Genomic DNA, 10,543 nt, shown 5'->3' with positions numbered 1-10,543 from the left:
TTTGCTGTGGTTCAGCCTGTCCAGATCTCTGAGTACGTGACATATCATATTCTGACATCTCTGCTCAAAAGAAAATAAGGGTTTAGGAGTCAAAATAGACCTTCATAAATAACGTATCACAATACAATTTTCACAACATATAGTATTTACACAAATACTTTAAATTTATACAAAATAGTTGTCATAAAAAAAAATTTCTCAAATTTTGAGATATACGCATATATCGTCCTCACTTATACTAGGAATTCCTTACGGACTCTATACATTAATCCTAAGAAACTCTATCCTAGTTCCACGACTCGACACAGGATGATCCTAAGGATATTGGAACTAGAGCTCTGATACCAACTGTGACGCCCCTGGGTTCACACAAGGCTGCAGTCCAAGGTGAAACCAAGAATGTCAAACCTGCCATGCACCACATCATGCAATAACATGTTTTACCATCACAATTAACATCTTTCTAGTAGAGTCAACAACAGGTGTAGGTACAAAAGCAAGTAAAAGATAATACAAGAAATACTGATGAAAACAGGTGTAGGTACAAAAGCAAGTAAAAGATAATACAAGAAATACTGATGAAATGATAATAATCACATAAATATCTCATCATCCAACATGCAGAAATACATAGTCAAGGTCTGAGTAGATAAACTGGAATACTCAACTAGTCTCACATACAAATATCTGGCGAGAAGGAAATAAGACACACATCCTTTACAACTTCTAGAACAAGACTCTCAATGTCTAAACATAAGTCTACTGTGGAACTCCAAAAGAAAATATATAACTAAAAAGACGCCTGAAGCTAAAGTGCATCGCCATCAACCTACGACTCTCCGGGCTCCTGGCTCGTTACCTGAAAGGGGGAGGGACAACGAGCGTCAAAGCGCTAGCGAGTAACATCACAACCAACCCCAAGGGAACATGGCTCGTTGTATAAGAAAATATAGATAATATATAATAGATCTAAAATCATTAATCTTACTAAAGAGGGTTTTAGTATTTAGAAATTTACAACACGAGAATAGGTACGTCGAGCGAAATAATCCAAACAAGGAAACCCTCATGTATATACCTTATATCTCAATTTGTAAACCCCTAATCACCAAACCCGAGGTTCTAATACAGGATCAATAATAAAAGAAATACAACTAATCTCAGAACATAAGTACAGTGCCATGTCAAAGTCTACATAAGTACAGTGCCATGTCAAAATCTACATAACTATCATGTCGTGATCTTCTGTGAGATAGTCATATGCAGGGTTAAGAACTATGTCCGAAACGAGAATTATTTATATCGTAGTTTCCCAAACTCATGGGATAAGTGGCAAATGTCCAACACGAGGACTGAAATGAATTATAGTCCAACACGATGACTTCTATGGATTATAGTCCAACACGAGGACTGTAAAATGGTGAAAATATCGCTGAGATACATAGTGAAATCTACCTATATCAATTCACAATCAAATCAGTGTATATATCCACAATTGGTACCCTTAGGTCATCTATCATGTCTGGGTACATAGTAAGACTAAATACCAATGTCAGATAATCCAGGCAAACACTCGAACATGAGTAAAATATTCAAAATTACACAATACAGGGTTTTGCAACAGACAGTGCGGCGGTCGACCGACTCGGTCGACCGCACTCTGATACGAGCCTGGCGATTGACCGCTAGGCATATCGGTCGACCGTCAGAACGTCGCGGTCGACCGGTGCGGTCGACCGCAGACTAATTCTGCCCCTATAGCGAGCCCAGCGGTCGACCGCACCGGTCGACCGCCAAGCGGACAGAAACCCAATCTGGGTTTTCTGCCAGCTGCTAAACCTAAAATAAAAACTTGATATTTTACGATAACAAGAGTTTTAATGATACAAAAATCATACTAAAGATAAACAACAAATCCCAAGCTTGAAATCTACATTTCTAATATTCTAAAAACATGAGAAACAATTCAAAAAAAACGTTTTAATAACAATAAAAATGATTTAACTCTTGTTTAGGCCAATTTCAGATCTAGATCTTTATTAAACAGAACATTTGTGAATCTTTTATAAACTAAACCCATTGATTCTTGTACTCCATATTATAGAGAACTCAGTTTTATACGAAAATACCATTTTGGGCTCATCAAAAACTCATGAAAATTAAAAGAAAAACCATAGAAAACAGGGGTGAGGGATTGGGTGAGATGATACTCGCCTCTGGTGAGAAACTGATCGCTGAAACTGAAGGAGAACATTTTCCTTTGCTGAATCCCACCAAGAACTACTGCGAATCCTCAAGAACGTCTCCCAAATCACCAAACAAAGAGGATTAGGGTTTTAGGGAAGAGAGGGGGGCTAGGGTTTTGATTTCAGAACTCAAAAGGGCTCTCTCGGATACATTAGAATATAAACCAACTCACAAACCCGACCCGAAACCCATTTAAACCCAAACCTGAACAAAACTATCTGATAGCTGTGCGGTCGACCGATGCGGTCGACCGCCACGGTCGACCGCGTCGGTCGACCGCGTAGCACAAAAATGCCTGCTGCTAGGCATCTTACATGCTGGCCATATCACTCGATTTCTTTCACAAAGAAACACTTGATGGGTTCTCAAACACAGATAATTTCATTCATCTGATATATGTATGTATCTATATATGATTATTTATCATAAGAGAATTATTCACTATTAATAATTCACATCTATTTATTATAAAAAGATTTCGGGGTTTTACAGTTACATCCTCAAGGACAAGCTTCAGGTCCTCTACGATGCAGGAGTCCTAAAGAAGGAGAAGATACAAAAGTAGGTGACCACGAATATGATCATCTTGAGTTTTGGGACAGATCTCCCAGAGGTTCAGGCTCCGGCAGGGATAATCCCTATCCCCAAGGTAGTCCTGAAAATCACTAATGACGACCCTAACAATCAACGAGGGAAAAGCTTAGTACCTCAGATTTTGCCGTCAGGACAGGTGATGTGGGTCCATCTGGATCTCCTCAATGACAAGCAATGGACCTCAAAGCCCTAAAAAAAGGTTAAGGGCAAACCTTGCAAAGTCATCTCCGCCATCCTGGGTGGAGATAAGACAACAATGACCGCCCCCACCAACTTCGAAGGGGAAACCGTCGTCCTCACCACAAGGGTAGGGAAGGAATTCGCCAAAGAGTATCCCATGAGAGCGGAAGACCCGATAGGACCTTCCGCCAGGCCAGCTGCAGCAGCTCCTCCGGGCATCGATAAACCAAGCTCGAGTAATCAACCTTTTTGTTTCAACGTACTCGCGCAGCTAAAGAGCATCCCCACGCGAATTACCATATATGACCTCCTGCGGTTATCTAGACTCACCCGAGAAGCCCTACAAGAGGCACTGGCCGACTCGAAAGTCTTCGCCACCCACTTCTTGAGGGAAGAAGACACGGAGCGGGAATGTACGATGTGTTGCCAAACCACCCAAAGGCGGGTCCCTTGCATCACTTTCACTCCTGAGGACATGCTCATCAAAAGCACCTCCCATGATCGACCATTGTACTTCACAGGGTACGTCGGTTCCTCAAAAGTGGATCGAATTTAAGTCGACCCAAGGTCTGCACTGAGCATCGTACCTCTGAAACTAATCAAACACCTGGGGGTGCCCTCAAAGTGCCTTTCCGCGACAACTACAACTATCTTCGGCTTCAACGCCACGAGCACCCGACCGCTTGGCAAAATACGCCTGAAGTGCCGAATAGGTGACATAAAGACAGAGGTGACCTGTTATGTCATCGACGCCGAGCCATCCTATAATATACTCTTGGGACGACCATGGATCCACAGTAACCGGATAGTCCCATCTATCTTACATCAATGCTTAAAATACGTGGATGACTATGATCGCGTGAAAATAGTAGTAGCCGACAAACAACCCTTCAAAGGCGTCGAGAACTACTTCACGGACTCTCTGCTGTACCAGGACCTCGACGAGCCACCGATCGAGGAACTTGAGAGCAGCAACAAGGTGGATAGCGAGCTCGAGTATGGTGACAACCTGGTCCTGAATGATTTCGAATCAATTGTAATTGGCTACGAAAGTCACAATGTAACCAACGCTGTTCAGGCGGAGGAGATTATCGTGAATGAGAAGTTTAACTTTGCTTATTTGTCATCTTGCTCAATGTCCGAGGATGATATGCCTAATGACCTAATGTCGAAGCTCTATAATGACCGCTGTTGGCCTTCTTGTTTTGATGATGTTTAACAAACAATTTACCACTAATGTTGTTTGTCTAGTATTTGTGTTTTCGTATTTATTGTAGACAAACAACGTTGTTAGAGGATGGATGGATTGAGCCTACACGATCATATCAAGAGGAGGTTGGCGGAATTGTAGAGTGAAGCAACATACAATTCAAGTTAAAGATCAAGTTCAAGCTTCATCCGCGAGAGTACCAAGTAGAGCTTATTGAAGACCAATCAAGCTTGGGTAATTTAGTTTAGGATTTATATTATGTGTGTTAAGTACTCTAAGCTCAATTATCTATACACACACATTTTATTAGTTTCCTTGTATATATATGTAATCACATATATATACAACACATGTTTTGGGTTTTCATGTTTATAATATGAAATCACATATTTCATATTTACCATTGTGTTTTTGATAACATTGCATAGAATATGCAATTTTGTAAAAATATTGTATTATTAGTTTATAGACTTCAATATCAGTTCATACATGTTTTACTAAGTCTATAAATTATTTTGTAAAGTTTTAAAAGTTGGTTTAGGTCAAAACATCAAACTCATGTGTTTACATTTTCATGTTTTGGACTATTTTGTAAAATAATGATATTTTTTATTTGGGAAGTCTGTGTTTACATTTTCATGTTTTGGACTATTTTGTAAAATAATGATATTTTTTATTTGGGAAGTCCTTTTTCGAAACCAGTCATTATAGCATGTTTATTATCATATCTACAATCATTCCCCAAAGTTTTACATTTTTTAGAATTTATTTTCTATTTTTAAACAGTGTTTCAAAATCAGATGTACAGCTTTCAAAACTGTTTTTCAGAAGTATCAGTATTCGGTCGACCGCACCGGTCGACCGAATCTGAGTTCATATGTTCACTGGGCGACAGAGAGTCTGTCGGTCGACCGGTCCGGTCGACCGAAAAACTCCATCGGTCAACCGCACCGGTCGACCGACGATGGTCCAGAATGTTTTCCTCGTGTTTTTGCTCTCATCGGTCGACAGACGAAATTTTCGGTCGACCGACAATAGATCCGTTGGGCACAACGGCTACTTTTCTGAGGAGCTTTTTGGGGTCTTTGTTGTCCTTTGGCTTGGGGTTTTTGGCTGAGTTGTGAGAGGGTATAAATACCCCATTGTCTTCAACTCTCAATTCATCCAAGAATGTTTTAAAGAGAGTTTTAAAAACAAGTTTAAGGAGTTTTGGTTTAAGGGTTTAGTGTTTGTTTAAAAAGCTTTTAAGCATTTACAAAAGTTTGATTTGTGGAGCAAATTTTACAAGAGCAAGTGGAGATCATCCTTGGTGTTTGAGCATTCATTCTTCTCCCTCTCTCTTGTCATCTATAGAGAAGTTTCCTTAAACTCAATTCTAGCATTTTATAAGTTTGTTCGTAATTTCATAAGCTAGATTTCATATTGAGTTTATATTGTTTTATCTCTTTGATCACACACAACCTATTGAGCTTGTTGTATTTACATTCATAGTATAATTTAGGTTTGTGGGTTTGTGACATTGAGAGTGAGCTTAATTGAGTTCTCATCTTGTTTAGAGAACAATCAATTGATTTATATTATGCTTAATTGTGAGGATTCACTTGTAATACACTTGTACACCGAGAGAAGTGTGTGGTGAGAGACGGGGTCGAATCCAAGAGGAGTGGCGTCGGTTGACGTGCCTAGGGAGAGGTTGTAACCGAGCACTTGAGGAGGAGGACACGGGCTAGGACCAACACTTAGTGTGTGAGGTGTGATTGCATAGTGATTGTATTGTGAGGTGTAAACGTTGTTCAGGTGAACGTAGAAAACCCAGTTGAGATAGTGGAGATCTCCTCGAGGTGAGGAGCGGAGACGTAGGTCGTGGGGACCGAACTCCATAATCATATTGTTTGTTTGTGATTGTATTGGCACACTTACTTTTATGTTCATATCTTATATCGCCTTTGTATATTGCTTGTTGATTATATTGCCCACTATCTAGTTTAGATTGTTTACCCTTGAGTTTATATATCCTTGATCATATACTTGTAATATCTCCTTGAAAGGATATATTCGTTTGTTCATATTGCTTATCCTAGCTTACATATCTTGTTGTATTTCATACTTGCTAGGATAACATATTAATTAATTTTAATTGGAATTTAATCGGATTAGATTAGCATAAGACCCTAATCACCCCCCTCTAGGGTCTAACAACCGCTCCCTGCACTTTCCTGTATGCTCGTCGTATGTTGCAAAGGCACAGCCGATCAAGTCATCACAAGCTGTACTCGTCGTACCGGCCCGGGATAACTATCAAAAGGATATTATCTTCGGATGAATCGATCACCCCTTGCACATGCTGTGGGACGAATCTAAAGAAGAAGGCCCCGCGCCTCAGTTTTTGCAGTACAGTCAAACCACGAAGCACATAATGAGCGACATGGGATACGACCTCACTCGTCTAGAAGGCCTGAATTACGACCGGTGGCGGAGGACAGTCATCCGACCTGCCTACGTGCCTCTTCCTCATCGGAATTGTTCTGCTATTTTAATGAGGACTCTGACGATGCACGTTCATGGGATCGATCATCGACAACCTCAGTGTGGGATTCAGACGTCAGTATAGGGGACTTGTTCAACAACCTTACAGTCAACATGACTGCGATTGATCCCATCGAAATGGCAGAGGACGAACATGTCCCACTCTATGATGAGACATGGGACCGCCACATCAACGTTCAGTTTAACAGCCGCTTTGAGCAACGTGAACCACCGACCGAGGACGAAATCCTCCAAGTGAACATGGGTGATGAGGCCAATCTCAAGCCCATATTCATCAGCGGTAGCCTACCTCCTCAAGAGAAAGAAGATCTCCTTGCCCTCATACGGGAATACATTGATGTCTTCGCATGAAATTACAAGGTCATGCCCGGCCTCGATCCACGGGTCGCCATGCATCGCCTCAACATCGGCTCAGATGCCAAATCAGTCAAACAACAGCAAAGGCGGTTTCGTCCGCAAATCATGGAGGCGATTGAGGCTGAAGTGAAGAAGCTGATCGAATCCGGCTTCATCAGAGAGGAACAACACCCCAACTGGGTAGCCAATATTGTTCCAGTCCTGAAGAAGAATGGTAAGATTCACATCTGCATTGACTTTAGAGATCTTAATACCGCTTACCCTAACGACGAGTTTCCTTTGCCCATCACGGATGTCATCATTGATAACACGTGCGGGTTTGAGAGGATGTCCTTTATGGATGGATTCTCAGGGTACAATCAAATCAAAATGCACCTCGAGGATGAAAAACACACTTCGTTCAGGACTCCAATGGGGGTATACTGCTACACAGTAATGCCTTTCGGGCTCAAAAACGCGGGTGTAACCTACCAACGTGTCATGAGCACAATCATTCGAGACCATCTACGAAAGACGGTCGAATGTTATGTGGACGACTTGGTCGTGAAGAGTCGCTGTAGAGATGATCACCTCCAAGACTTGAGGGTAATGTTCGAACTCATGAGGACTCATCAACTCAAGATGAATCCTATGAAGTCATTCTTAGGGATGTCCAGCGGTAAATTCCTTGGTTTCGTGGTCACGACGAAAGGAATCCGAATTGACACAGATAAGGTACGAGCTATTCAAGAGCTTCGGCCGCCCCGAAATCTTAAGGAACTAAGGGGTCTTCAGGGATGATTGGCTTATATCTGGAGGTTCATTTCAAATCTTTCAGGCAAGTGTTAACCCTTCTCCAAACTAATGAAGAAATGTACTTCCTTCGTGTGGGACGAGCCTTGCCAACGGGCCTTTGAGGAGATCAAAGCTTATCTCTCGAACCCACCCATCATTGCGGCTCCAATCTTAGGAAAGCCATTCCTCATCTACATCAGGGATATGGAGCATTCTCTGGACGCCCTCTTGGCACAAAATGACGACACTGGCCACGAGCAGGGCATTTACTACCTAAGTAGAACCCTACAAGACGCCAAACAGCGATACCTAATGGTCGAAAAGGAGTGTTTGACCTTAGTATTCGCCATCCAAAAGATACGACACTACCTGGTTGGCCAGATCATCCACGTCATTTCCCGGATGAACCCCATTCGAGTTTTCATGACGCATCCTGCGGCTTTAAACTAGTGTTTGGCCAGATGGCCACTCCTACTGTCTTAGTATGACATTCACTTCATGCTGTACAAGTCAATCAAAGGACAGACTATCTGTGATCTTATGGCTAGTCATCCGCTAGGGGCGAAGACCGACCTATTCGAAGATCTGTCAGATGAACCCCCCCGAGGTCAACACAACTTCTTCACCAGAGGTTTGGAAAATGTTCTTCGACGGCACATCCCGCGTCGGCACGAGCGGCTCTATTGTTGCAGGAGTGGCAGTAGTCCTCACTTCTCCACATAACCACGTATTGCCCCGAGACTTTTCTCTAACGGAGCCATGAACCAATAATGTGGCTGAGTACAATGTGCTACTTATTAGACTCGAGTTGGCAAGAGAGTTAGGGATAAAGCATCTCGAGGCCTACGGTGACTCTTAACTCATCGTCAAGTAGATGATGGGGGAGTACGAAGTTAGAAACGATGACTTGATCCCGCTTCACGAAGCAGCTACCAAGCTAGTGGAGTCACTCAAAAGCTTCCGCATCGAACATGTGCTTTGTTCCAAGAACACGCATGCGGATGCCCTCGCATCCTTGGCGGCTAACTTGGCCCAGCCACTAGAGACGACTCAATGGGTCACTGTAGCAAGCCGAAGGCTCTTTCGACTAAAGGACGTTCCAGAAGTGAACGCCACTCATCAAGTTTTGGATCAGCCCGACCTAAAAGATTGGCATCTCCCGATCGTCGATTACATCCTGTACGGCATGCTGCCCGAAGACGCTAGGGAGCGAGAGTCTGTCCATCGACGTGCCTCAAGGTTCTACTACGATTTGACCACAAAGACATTGTATCGAAGGTCGTACAACGACTTGTTATTTCGATGCCTTTAAAAGATAGAAGCACAAGAAGCTCTGCGCGAAGCCCATGACGGCACTTACAGAGCTTACCAGCCCGGACCCAAGCTTTGGGATCGTTTACGAAGGATAGGCTACTTTTGGCCTGGGATGGTTAGCGACGCGGTTGCTTACGCAAAACACTGCCACGCGTGCCAAATCCATGCCAACTACATGCATCAACCTCCCTAAGACCTACACCCGACAACGGCGTCATGGCCTTTCGAAGCATGGGGGATAGATATCGTCGGACCAATATCCTCGCCGTCGGCAAGAGGCCATCGCTTCATCCTCGCGATTACCGACTATTTCTCTAAATGGGCCGAAGCCGTCCCTTTAAGAGAAGTCAAGATCAATGACATGATTAAGTTCATCAAACATCATCTCATATACCGATACGGTGTACCTTGATGTCTCATTCATAACAACGGCACACAATTTGTTAGTCATGCATTCACCAGGTTTTGTGATAAGTTCCGAATACAGAACCTTTCCTCCACAACCTATAACCCTTCGACGAATTGCTTGGCCGAGGCCTTCAACAAAATAATTGTTAAGATCTTAACCAAGCTAACTTCCAATAGCAAGCGTGAATGGAACGAGAAGCTGGGCGAGAGCTTATGGGCGTATCGCACAACGGTTCGCACACCGACTGGCAACACGCCTTACTCATTGGTATATGGCTGTGAAGCCGTGTTACCATTAGAGATTCAAATCCCATCCCTCCGCATCACCCTATCAGTAGGAATGACAACTGAGGATAATCATCAACGGCGCCTCGCAGAACTTGAAGCAACTGGAAGCTCAACAACACATTGAGTTCTATCAAGCCCGAATGACCAAGGCTTTCGACAAGAAAGTCAAGCGTCGATCCTTTAAGGAGGGAGAATTGGTACTAGCCATTTGACGACCAATGATTCTCACTTCCAAGAAGAAGGGCAAATTTTAGTCCAAATGGGAAGGACCGTTCGTGGTAGAGACAGTCTATTCGAATGGAGCCTATTGTCTCGTCAAACCGAACGGCGACAAGATCATGATACCTATCAACGGCAAGTTCTTGAAGAAGTACTACCCTTAGTTCTCCTTCAAACTCCTACTGGTGTAAGAGTATAAACTGCCCCCTAAACTCCCACGAGTATATGAGTCTAAACTGGTCCTCACTCCCTCCAACTGGTACACGAGGTTAAACTGTTCCCACTTCAGATGCTCCGACGGGAAACCCTATACAAGACGCTACATGCAGTGTTCTTAAGTGTAACCTAGATCGCCACTTGGTCCAACCTTCCTACAGTTAGGGCCAAAATTAACTATCAAGTTAA

The sequence above is a fragment of the Asparagus officinalis genome, chromosome 1 (assembly GCF_001876935.1).
Source record: "Asparagus officinalis chromosome 1, Aspof.V1, whole genome shotgun sequence".
NCBI classification, from domain to species: Eukaryota; Viridiplantae; Streptophyta; class Magnoliopsida; order Asparagales; family Asparagaceae; genus Asparagus; species Asparagus officinalis.
This window is presented reverse-complemented; position numbering follows the sequence as displayed.